This window comes from Trichechus manatus, unplaced genomic scaffold (assembly GCF_000243295.1).
Source record: "Trichechus manatus latirostris isolate Lorelei unplaced genomic scaffold, TriManLat1.0 scaffold00010, whole genome shotgun sequence".
In the NCBI taxonomy this organism is placed as follows: domain Eukaryota; kingdom Metazoa; phylum Chordata; class Mammalia; order Sirenia; family Trichechidae; genus Trichechus; species Trichechus manatus.
The window spans coordinates 28,026,118-28,038,182 of NW_004443946.1; positions in this window are offsets into that span (position 1 = coordinate 28,026,118).

The window sequence follows — 12,065 nt, forward strand, 5'->3', positions numbered from 1 at the left end:
GCAAGGGCAATTTCTAGGCATAGTAGAAAGGCTCTTTTCAAAGTTGACTTAAAAAAAGACAAACAAAAAACCCCATTGCTGTCAAGTCGATTCCAACAGTGACCCTACGGGACAGAGTAGAACAGCTCTACTCTGTCCCACAGGGTTTCCAAGGAGCAACTGGTGGATTCGAACTGCCTACCTTTTGGTTAGCAGCCAAACGCTTAACCACTGCGCCACCAGGTCTCCAAAAGTTGACTTGTGAGTCTCAGATATGAAGCATGTCGGGAGATGATGACTGGGCGGGAACGGGGTTCTGTGTCAGTGTCTGCTCTGCACAGCATTTCTTGCCCTGGGCACAGAGTTGGCTCTCCAGGCTGGGCGCTAATACACAGTGGTTAAGCGCTTGGGTTCGGAAGCCAGACTACCTGCGGTAGAATTCTGGCACTGTTGCTTGTTAGTTGAGTGACCTTTGGCAATTTCCTTAACCTCTCTGTGCCTCAGTTTCTCATCTGTAAAAGGAGATGATAATAATAGTACTCGCCTACCACCTCTTTAGGTTGTTTTGAGGATTAAATGAGTTTTTATAAAAACACTTAAAACAGTGCCTGGCATGTAGTAAATGTAAGTGTTAGCTGTGGTTATTTCCCACATACTAGAGATTTAAGTTCTGAACAGAGGCTCACATAAGTAAGGGGGAAAATCCAGAGTTGTAGACGAAGTCTGGAGTCCCTGGGCTATGCAAACAGTTAAGCGCTCACCTACTCACTGAAAGGTTAGTGGTTCAAACCTACACAGAGGCATCTCAAAAGCAAGGCCTGGAGATCTGCTTCTGAAAGGTCACAGCCTTGAAGACCCCATGGAGTGTAGTTCTACTCTGAAACACACGGGGTCATCATGGGTTGGAGTCGACTCAACGGCAACAGGTTAGACTAAGATTATTGGATCGTGAAGTCTACTCTCTTCTGAATACCACCACCTTGGATGAAAAGAACCCCTACTTTGTATTCTTTAGGGTAGCCCAGATTTCATCTTTGGGGGCATCAGTCCCCCAAAGCAGAGCATGATTATCAGACCTTGGATATTTGGGTTAGAAGCAGGAATTGCTGTGCCCATGGGGAGCCCAAGTAGACTTGCTCAATCGTCCCCCACTCCCAGTTCCCAGCGTGACGGAGTTTGGTAAGCGTTCCCTTTGACCTGAATCTGAGTGACGTTAGTAATGCAGGAATAGGTGAAATGCTAGCCACACCTGGCTGGCCCATAAAAAGGAAATACTTCCCACACCTAGCCTTTGCACACCAAGGGCCCCCAGGTAAAGGCATCCCCAGTTCGAGCTGCCTGCTTTAATGCCTGGGTGTGGCTGCAGGAACCACCCAGTACAAACCGGAGTGAACCTGCTGCCCTTTCCTTTCTCTCCTGCCAAGTTAAACAGAACACAGGGCACACAAATAGAACCATCACAATAAACCAGTTGTTGGAGCCAGACACAGAAGAACCCACTCCCTGGCACTGCCACCCCCTTGGCGGGTCTAGACACGATGAGGTGCTCCAAGGCTGAGGAAGGTGTGGCCCGTGGGCATTCCTGCCCAGCAAGAAACCCTCTGGCGTGTCTGTACTCATTGCCACCCACGTGGACCTCTCCAGGAGCTGCTTGCCAAGGTGGGGAGGGAGGAGGGTCTCCCTCTAAGCCCTGGATCACCAGGAAATGCCCTTCACACCCACTCAACTTGACTAATGGTGCTTGTCAAAGAGGTAGCTCTTTAGACACATTAAAATCCTAAAGGCATCTGAGGTCTGCAGGAATTCGTGCTGGACGTGCCTCTCTGCAGGGTCAGGCATGGGGGAGGAGGGAGGCAAAGAAGGAGAGGTCAGTCCTAAGTGACAGCTTCAGATAAATCTAAGGAGCTCTCCAGGTTGCTGGTGAACTCAGGTTGTCCCCTCCCTAGCTGGAGGCAGGTCAGAGTCTCCAAGAACTCGCCCAAACTTTTCTGCTGTGTGTACTCTGGGGCATGTCTCTCTTTGCCTCGTTGGATCTTGGGCCAATGAGGAAATATAGCTTAGTCCAGGAGGCAGGAATGGATCCATGTTCTTACTTTGTGGTGTCAGCACCTTTTCATGACGTGCTAACAGGTCTCACAAAAGATCTTCAATCTCTCCTCTACCTTTTCTTTTTAATAAGTTCAGGAAAAGGGGGCTAGAGCTTCCCAGTGGAAAGGAAAGCTGGTGAAGTGGCCCAAGTAAAGGTTTTCTGTGCTTTCCACAGCATCATGGGGATCAAAAACCAAACCCACTGTGGTCGAGTCAATTCCATAGCAACCCCATAGGTTTTCCAAGACCGTAAATCTCTGCAGAAGCAGGCTGCCACACTTTGTCATGGGGATATAGGAAGAGCAACGGCTATGAAAATGAGCACCTGGGTTGGAAGCCTGGTTCTGTACTGCATTGCTGGGCAAGTTACTTAACTGCTTGAGCCTCAGATTGTCAAAATGGGCATAAGAAGATATAGTTCACAGAGATATTAGGAGGATAAAATAAGTGCTAGCTGCTACCTGAAAGACTGGCAGTTTGAACCACCTAACAGCATGTGAGAAAGACCTGCCCATCTGCTTCCATGAAGATAACAGCCAAGAAAACCCTATGGAGCAGTTCTATTCTGTTACATGGGGTCCCTGTAAGTTGGAAATCTACTCAATGGCACCCAACAACAACAAAATGAGATAACATACGTGTGAATACCCTGGCACATTAAAAGTAGAAGATAAATCTTGGCTTCATCTTTTCCTTCACCCATAATCTATGCCAGTGTCTTGCTGGGTCCTTGACCCACTTGAAGAATTGGAAAAGAGATCTAGAGAGAGATAGAATCTTAGAGTAAACAAAACTGTCTTATTCTAATTTAACTCGGAGCTTAAAGCAGGGAAGATAAGAAGAGCTGCTACTCCACTTCTTTTCTAGATGGTAAAATAGGTTATTTCTGTGCCTAGGGGTATATCATATCAATGCTTTACTTTGCCATCTGAAACAAAACATAATCACTTCATTCCCATGCCAAAAACTGACAAAATCTAATCTAGCCACAAGTCAGGCTGTCTCATTAAACTGAACTTGAGATTTCTCTCTTTTCCATCTGCCTTATGCTCTAGGGGGAATATTGGAGGGAAAGTGGGAGGGGGGCAACTGACATTCCCAAAGAGGACTAGCTTGACCATCAGTTGACAGAAAAAAAGTAGAAATTATCATGGTTTCCCTGCAAATACCAGAATTAGTAAATTACCTCTTTGCCCACAGTTCTATAATAAGCAGAATCTGCCTTACCCTTGGACATGGGGCATGAATCTCAACTATTCCTCCTCTATTTGGTCTACAGTTCCAAAAGCCTGATGTCTTCTAATGAGTAAGGACCAGACACCAAAAACATTATGGTGGGGATGGACGGATGGGGCAAGGGTTTTGGGAGTGCTGGTCAACTGGGTAGAAACCTGGGGAGTGGCAATAAAGTGGGAAGAGAGTTAAGGGAGAACTGTTTAGAGAAGGGTGTCAGGGAAATGAGTAACAGGCAGGTCAGAGAATGGAGCAAGGGAACGTTGAAAGGGAATGGATATGCTCTGTGGGCAGGTGGTAAAATATCTGAACGGGAGCTCAGGGAGTGCTAGCGTGGAGTAACAGGGAAGGAACCCTGAGGTGCTGATTTTTCAGAGATGAAAAAAATGGGATTGGATTTGTGTTGGTGGAGGAATGGAGGGATCGCGGCTCCATCCCAGATGCCATTCATTTTAATGAAATCCTTCCTTTTGCTTCCATCATCTAAAACAGACTCTGTGTGCTCACCTCAATGGTTTATTCTACCTTTCAGCAAATAACACTCCCTCTCCTTTTCCTCAAAAACAAAGGACACAATTTAATTCAGCCAGGCCAGGGGATTATAGGATTTGGTGAAAGTTCAAAGTCCTGGGGTCCTCACTCTGCCATATCATTCAAACCTTGCATTCCATTCAGGTGGTTGCCTTCACATAGTCATCCCAACCCTTCACTGGCTCTGTCTGCTTCTTGATTTGGTTTTGTTTACAATTTGTTGCTGGAACTTTCCAATAACTGTTTCAGAGTTGTGTAAAGAAAATGAGGCTGGCACACTGAGAAACTTCTCACACTTCACTGGCTAGTACAGTCAAGATTGAATCAGGCAATGTAGGAATCAAAGCTTCAGTTTCTATTGACTTAGGTTTTTGAGGCCTTCCCAAGCTTTAAGCGTGACCGTCCTCAAGGGGATTTTCAAGTTTTCTCTTTGAGAGAAACTGTTCCTGAATGTAGTTATTAGCCACCCTTCCCACCACCCCCTACACACCCAAGTCTTCAACAAAGCTCTAAAGAACTAATGGCTAAAGGTCTGCTCTTTTTAAAGTATAAAAGGCAAATCCAAACTGCTTCCTGATTCTCCTTGATTCTGGGGTTTACGCCAACATTGGAATGTTTTCTAACCTGGGTTTTGTTCCTGTCTCATTGGCAAGGCAGTTTTGGTCCGTGGTTGTTCTGTGGGCTGCTGTCTGGAGGAGACGGTGGTTAGGGAGGTCACCCTGACAATTAAGGGTAGAGGGAGTGGTCTAGGTTTGGCCCTCAGTCTGGAGTCACTGGCAGCAAAGAGAGATCTTGGCTCAGCACTTGAGGCTGAGGCGTGCTGGGACAGCCTAGGGGGTGTCCTGGCTTTCCAGGGGCTAGAGAACCCTCTCTGGCCCGGGGTCGGAAGAGGCTGTTCCACAATCAGTTCTGGCTCCACTGCCGCCTCAGCACTTTCTAACTCCAGCTCCAAACAACAACAGCGCTGCTGCAGCCATAGCAACAAGCCCCGCCTCCCCCCTCCCCGCTACCCCACCCCTCGCCTCTCTCCCGGCATGCAGCACTTACGGCGACGCCAGCGTCGCTCCCTCCGCCCCTGGCGCTGAAGGAGGGCGGGGAGGCGGGGGATGACGTTTACTTAATCGTCTCCATGGATATAATGCATAGACGTCAACGTTGCCCAGTGTTTAGTGTGTAACGTTGATCCGTCTCCATGGGAACGTCAGGCGGCCAAACACTGGGCCCCAGCAACAGGCTTCTGATTGGCCAGATGCTTCCAAAGGCGGAGCTTCGTCTCCGGCGCCCGCTCCACTGTGTTGCTGTTTTGGTTGTTTGTCTCCTACTTGTTTATTTCTCTAACAGATCCTGGAGGCTGAGGTCTGGATCCGTCGCCAAGGGTGGGATCCAGGAGAAAACGTGTTCAACGTGCTGCTTGCTTCTGCCGATTACAGCCCAACAGATGATATAGCCCCATTGTGACCAGGTCCATTGTGGGAGTCACAACAGTCCTCATGTCTGGCCTCAGTCACAACCCAATATTTGGTGCCCCTCCCCCTGCCTCCACCCTACATCTCAGAGATGCTGTTACTCTCTCACCTGCATCCCAGAATTGGTGTTGCCCTCACAGTTAAACTTGTTTATGCTCCCAAGCACAGCCGGGGCCTTTCACACCTAATGCCAGGATTCGGTGCTACGCTCTGCAGGATTAGGCTATATTTTTTCCGTCTAGTCCTAATTCTGTTGAATTACATCATTTATCCTTATTCCCACCCAGAGATGTTCAGAATTCTCGTAGCCTGAGCAGAAATCAAAAATCTCAAAGGGCCTGGGTGGGTATTTCCTATTCATGGGCTCATTGAATGTTATTCTTTTCTATCTACCCATCATAATTCCAGACGAGAGGGCCATTGGATTTCTCCAAAAGAAATAGAAATAATTTGAGGACAGAGATAGTAGTGGGAGAGGGGGATTCTCGTCTTAAAATTCCAGATTTTTTGATATGTAATACTAATATATTGATGGAGTTAAACAGTCTGAGGTACAAATAATGTCTCTAGAGAGAAACAGTTTTAATCTTACCCTGGGCTCCCATCAGTGAAACCAGGTTAACATCTGGCAAGAGATAGCGATCTAGCCTCAGGGGTTTCAATCAAGTTGTGCTTAAAAGAATGCCTTAAAATCTTTAGTTATGGTGTCAAATGTAATAAATCTTCACCAGCTCATGCACGTACAAGTCTGAAATGTTTCATAAAAGGTTTAGATGACCCGATAAAATGTTTTCAAAACCCAGAGAGCCACTGATGCAAACCTCAAGTTAAAAACAAGAAAGTAAGATCACTTTCATAGATTGGGGTTGATAAGGAGGGTAGCTGTTTTCTCTGCTCTATTTTAGCTCACTGCCTCCTTCCCCTTTATCTGCTCTAGTGAATACCCTTGCTAACTGCAGGCCTCGTCCTTGGCCAACCTCATAGCCTACAATTTTCTTAGAAAATGTGAGTGAAATTAAATGAAATTGGGAGCCTGCTTAATGCAAACAGGACCAAAGGGCACAGCTCTTTATCATGATGAACTTCATTCTGATTAAGTCACAGGGTCTGCAAGTGCTTGCTGTTTACCCAGTAAATATATTAAATTGCCAGGCACGCCTCCCTCCTATTGTGACTCTTCCAGGGACTATCTGAAAGTCTAATATAAGATCATTTTTTGACCATCAAACATCCCTTTCATCTCTTTACATTTCCAGGAATACAGAGTGTCTTGGTCTCTGAGAGCCAATATATTTGGGTTACACCAAAAGAGGAATAATGAGGCAATATTTACACTGTGCGTTGAAGATGACCTGAAAAGCTGGGAGAGGTGACTGAGGGCATTTTCTCAGTGTGGATGAAGCAGACGGGAGGAAGATGGAAGATGACAGGGTCTATGAGTGCCTAGAAAAGACCCCAGCACACGAACCAGATTTTATGACCCTGTCCAAGGGCATCAGTTGTAACCTCAAAGCTTCCATGTCCTCCACCTCTCAGCCTTAGTTCTTTCCTTTTCGTTTTTGTTAGACGTACATGTGGTTGTGGGCCATGGTGTGTTGCCCAGGGAGTTTTTAATCCAGGAAATACCAAATAGACTATAGTCCTGATGTTACTGAGAGAAGCAGTTTGTTTCAATGTGCTCGCATGCACACACACATGTATATACCCTTCCTGCTCTGGTTTTTGGCCAATCTGCTGTGTTTAGCTGACCAAATTCAAACTAAGGACCGTGATGTCCTGTTATGCAGCTGACTTCCTTAAACCACAAGATGAGTAATCTCCCCAATCTATTTCCTCATCTATAAAATGGGGTCTAGAGAACTCATAATTTAGTGTAAATTATGGTTGCTTTGACCTAAGAGGATTGCAATGATAGTGATTATTAGCTGGCACTGTGGAAATACTAAATGCTGTATAAATTCTTGGTTATTATTAATGGGTACAGTTCCCCCCAATACCTTCCCCTCTTAGTGCTGAGTGGAGCCTCCACCCACCAGGTTTCCTCAGCAAAGAGGCCAGGAGATGCGCAGCAATAGTGACCTGCCTGGACTTCCAAGGCCCAAGGGCACACTGTACCTGTTCTACATCCCAGCCATGATGAAATTTAGTTCTTCAACTCACTCTCCTCAAGTGTGGCTTTCTCAGTTGTAAAAATGGAGACACTGCTACCTGCCCCGATTACCTCTCAGGACTTTATGAGGATCACATTAGATTATGTTTGAGAAAGAACTTTGAAAACCATAAAGCATAAGGCATCTTAAAGTTTAAAAATGTTTTACAAGATGAAGTGACCTGTAAATGGAGCAATATCAAGGTCGACTCGAGGGGTGTAACCCATAGGCAGACCGGCTGAATACCCACCTGTGTGATTTGATACGCCCTATATCAAGGAGTGGAGTCCCTGGGTAGTACAAATGGTTAACATGTTTGGCTGCTAACGTAAAGGTTGGGGGTTTGAGTCCACCCAGAGGTACCTCAGAAGAAAGGCCTGGCCATCTACTTTAGAAAAATTAGCCATTGAGAACTCTGTGGAGCACAGTTCTACTCTGACACACATGGGGTCACCATAAGTTGGAGTTGACTCAACGGCAACTGATTTTTGCTTTTATATTAAGGAGTGCTCCTTCACTGTCCAAAAAATCCCATTACCAGCAATATATTCCTTTGGATTAAGCCTTTTCCACTCCCTTCAGGTCTTAATTTTAAAATACAATTTTTCTGTAAGGAGTTCAGTTCCTAAAGTTTAATGTAAATTAGGTTACCAGATGTGCTCCTCCCTGACAGGTGAGACGGCACCACACAGGAGCACTGGACTCTTGGGAGGTCTGAGACACAGCATGCTGGAAGCCTAGAGAAGATTATGAATTTTAATCAAAGCAGCCTTCTCAATTGTGCTGGTGGCTGACAGAAGATACTGAGAACCCACCTCACAGACTTGTGATTCTGCTTACGCATGAATAGGGGAAACTCTTTTCGTCTGCACCGAAAGCCTCTGAGGATATATCTGCATAGTAATCCAGGGGTTCCCATACTGTTGGATTGTAGGGGCCAGAAAAATTTTTTGAGGAACTGATATAGGTTGCCAACTTCTAATTTTACCAAACAACAACATCAATAACAATTACCACTTATTATACTGTTATTTCATAAATGAGAGGACATTTTAATGCTAAAAAGCAGGAAAGAGATAATCTAAGACTAAAAGACGGCCCTTTAAATTGAATATATGTAGCTTTATGAAAACTCCGCGCTTGTCTTTATTTTTCCTATCTTCCTTTACAGTTCTACTCCTTTTTTGGTCTCTATGAGGTGGTGCTGACAGGGGAGAAGAGCAGAGATATCAAGGAGAGGTAAAAATCTAACCCAAGAGCTGTCTAATTTCCCTAAACAAACTGATCACTTCTTGCACTATGCACCTTCGGGTCTCAGGTTTCTTTGATAAAGGGAAGTAATAAAATCTCATCAGGATGGGCTGCCGGTGGCAGGGATATATAATACCTTGAGTAATTCCCTTGGAATTAATTCCACTGTCTGGGGCAGATCAGTTTGTTTTCAGTTGGCCCAGTTCTTGCGTGGATCGTGCCCCACCTGCCTGAATACTTCCGCTTTTACCTGGGGAGGTGGGATTATTGATTGTCCCATGCCTGATTCAGCCAGATCAGATAGGGCTGAATGGTGGCAACTGGCATGAGTCCCAGAGAAGGGAACAAGCCTGCCTTCCAACTGGTGTCCCAGGCCAGTGCAAGAGACACTGGCAAGGCCAGTTTAACCAGTGTCTTGGGCAAGAGTTGGCCCCTACTTTTTTCCTTTTTTCTTGCTTCCAGTTTCCTCTGGCAGAAGTGGAAGCACTCTACCTGTCCTGTGGTTGCATGTGAACCCAACGCAACCACCAGCACTATAGCTACATCTATATCCACAGGTGCGGCCCATGAGACTGAGTTTCTCTCTCATCAGTCAATCCCTGGTATTGAACAAGGTACCTAGAAAAATAGATTCTCTTATTCAGGTCACCAGAACACTACCTGCTACACTGGGGAGAATATTTAGCCCATTTATCTACTGTGGATTGGAGAATGATGAGATTATCATTTCAAAAATTTATTGAACCTACTCAACAAAAATGGCATAATAATATATTTACATCACTGAGTTGTGGTGGATACTAAATAACATAATATCTGTAAAGCACTTAACATAATGCCTGAGCAATCACTCAATAAATCCTAGTTATTGCTATTTATATTCACTCAAGAAGTATTTTTTGAGTGGCTATTATGTGCCAAGGAGCTCTGGTGGTACAGTGGTTAAGCACTTGGCTGCTAACCAAAAGGTTGGTGGTTTGAACCCACCAGTCGCTCCACAAGAGAAAGATGTGGCAATCTGCTTCCGTAAAGATTACAGCTTTGGAAATCCCATGGGGAGTTCTACTCTGTGCTATAGGGTCACTACGAGTCGAAATCGACTGGACAGCAACGGGTTTGGTTTTGGTATTATGTGCCAGATACTATGTCAGGGGCTAGAAGGTCAATGATGATTAAAATAAACAATGTGTTTGCCTTCCTGGAGCCTAGTCTGGAGATAAACACCAAACAAATTCCCCTGACAAATATTGAATGCCTACTACACATCAGGCCTTCTCTAGGTGTCTGGAGTGCACATCAGTGAACAAAACAAAGATGTCTGCCCTCATGGAGATTTATCTTTTTGATATTAGCTAAATTGCTTTCTAAATATATATAATTACAAATGGTGTTAAGTGCTATAAATGAAAGACCCAGGGTGGAATGAGGGTGTCTAAAGGAGTCCCTGGGTGGCATAAATTGTTAAGCGCTTGACTAGTAGCCAGAAGGTTGTCAGTTCAAACCACACAGAGGTGCCTCGGAAGACAGGCCTGGCAATCTGCTTACAAAGGATCACAGCCTTGAAAACCCTAGGGAGCAGTTCTACTCTGCACACATGGGGTCGCTGTGAGTTGGAATCCACTTGAAGGCAACTAATAAGAGAAAAAGCCTTCCCCTAGAGCCAGCATCCTGAATTCAGACTTCCAGCCTCTTAAACTATGAGAAAATAAATTTCTGTCCGTTAAAGCCACCCATTTGTGGTATTTCTGTTACAGCAGCATGAGATAACTAAGACACTTGCCAAATTAATGGGCTCATTGAACAATAGATAGCTCCAAGCCACTGCGAATAATTTCCACGTCTTACATATTTCTAGCCCTTATGGAAAATGACCACAGAAGTGCCTTTAATAATAATAAAAATGGAGAAAATGGAAACGTTTCAAATTAAGTGATTTTAGATTATATGCTTAGATAAGAGCAGCCCTGAGGTGTTTATATCACAGAGCTAGTTTTGAGATTTAATTTATTTGTGTCCTTATCACATATCTCTGTTCTGCTTTCTATTTTTCCATTGGTTCCAAAATTCGCTTTAGGGAAGAAAGGGGTTTCACATATCTCAAAGTATTATTGTTTTACATATAAGCCAGAAAAAAAAAGTATTAATATCTACAGGAACTTGTGTATGGCTGCTAGAGTTAATCTTTTCTTAAATTGTACAGACTCAACTATTCTATTCTTTATTCACTACCATTATTAAGCATCTACTATGTGCCAGGCACTGGAATTCATGGTAAACAAGACAGACAAGCTTTCTACAAATGTGAAACTTACAGTTTAGAAATGTAGTAGACAAGAAAACAAATAAATAAACAAAAATGCCAGATACTATAAGTGCCAGGCAGGTAATTAGAAAGGAGGGATATGTTGGAGTGACTGAGTTGCTACTTTGGACTGGGTGGAAGGAGGTGGCATCTTCCATGAGAACTGAAGGACAAGAGGAAAGTAGCCATGGAAGAGCAGGGGACAGAACATTCTGGGACAAGGAAATGTTCCTAATGTAAAGTTAAGTATTGAGAAGCATAAGTGTTGATTCCCCCACACCTCTGAACCCAGCAATCCTGCTGTTTCTGCAAGGTGTATCTCAAGCCCTGGTGTCTGAGCTACCAACAATATCTTTTTCCCTACCCCAGACCATTAACACCAACTTTTGGATCAGTGCTACCATATTTGGAAATGTCCCAGGTACTCCCAGCTCAGTGTTTTCCCTAGCTGTCAGCGCACTTCAAACAGGATATAGACAGTTCTATTTCATTCTTATGCAATAACAGCCTATATAGGGTCACTATGAGTCGGAATCAACTCGAAGGCAATGGGTATGGATGCTTATAGACAGCTTCACACTGAAATCAATGGCTGGTAAGAGCTCTATAGCTCTTCGTTGCTGTTAGTTGCCATCAAGTCGATTCTAACTCATGATAACCCTATGTGTGCAGAGTAGAACTCCTCCATAGGGTTTTCTTGGCTGCAACCTTAATAGAAGCAGGTGGAGTCTAAAATAGTGGTATAAATTGTCCTAAATAAGGCCTTGAGGTCTTCCAAAACTCTCAAACCAAACCCACTGCCGTTGAGTCATTTCCGACCCATAGTGACCCTATAGGACAGAGTAGAAATGCCCCATAGGGTTTCCAAGGCTGTAATCTGTATGCTGAGCAAATAATCTGAGAAGCTGGACTATATGAAGAAGAAGAGGGCATCAAGATTGGAGGAAGACTTGTTAACAACCTGTGTTATGCAGATGACACAACCTTGCTTGCTGAAAGTGAAGAGGACTTGAAGCACTTACTGATGAAGATCAAAGACCACAGCCTTCAGTATGGATTACGCCT